Source organism: Salvelinus sp. IW2-2015, unplaced genomic scaffold (assembly GCF_002910315.2).
Source record: "Salvelinus sp. IW2-2015 unplaced genomic scaffold, ASM291031v2 Un_scaffold3204, whole genome shotgun sequence".
Taxonomy (NCBI): Eukaryota; Metazoa; Chordata; class Actinopteri; order Salmoniformes; family Salmonidae; genus Salvelinus; species Salvelinus sp. IW2-2015.
In genome coordinates this window covers 154,000-154,922 of record NW_019944491.1, presented here as the reverse complement: position 1 = coordinate 154,922, position 923 = coordinate 154,000, and positions in this window count along the sequence as shown.

The following is a 923-nucleotide window of genomic DNA, read 5'->3' as shown; positions in this document are numbered from 1 at the left end:
TGTAGTTGATTGTAGGTCTGGGTAGTAACCGTAGGGTCAGAGGGCTGGCGATGGAAGGAGAGAGAGATGGATGGTCGAACAATTGTCATAATGTCCTCCGTCACTTCATCTAAAGACATTTAAAGACATTTAAAGGCATCTATTTGATTTAGTTAGTCTTTTCAATGACCAGTTTTGTTATTTTCTTTTGTACATATTATATGTTTCGCTGGCATTATTCCTCACTTTCAAATAAAAGCCTCACTCTGGGCAAGACAAGTCAAGATCTGCTGCTGCTGCCTCCTCACTGTTAAAGTCCTACCGCAGGGCCTCCCCTCATAGACTTATAGACAGATAGAGGAGTTAGCACACAAACTGATAGACAGATAGAGGAGTTAGCACACAGATTAGATTGAACCCTCTGGCCTGCTTTAGAGAATAAGCAAGAAAACGAATGAACAACGGACTAATTATTTTATTGTCTCTGCTTGTCCTGATCTGTCGTTCCTTTCATCTACCATCCCATCCAGTATGGTTCCTTTCATCTACCATCCCATCCAGTATGGTTGTTTACCATCCCATAGGCCTTTCTCTACCATCCCATCCAGAGGTATGGTCCTTCTTCTACCATCCCTCCAGTATGTTCCTTTCTTCTACCATCCCATCCAGTATGTCCTTTCTTCTACCATCCCATCCAGTATGTCCTTTCTTCTACCATCCCATCCAGTATGGTGCCTTTCTCTACCATCCCATACAGTATGGTGCCTTCTCTTACCATCCCCATCCATATGGTCCTTTCTTCTACCATCCCATCAGTATGTTTCCTTTCTCTTACCATCCCATCCAGTATGGTGCTTTCTTCTACCATCCCATCCAGTATGGTCCTTTCTTCTACCATCCCATCCAGTATGGGATCCTTTCTACTACCTATTCCCATCTCAGAT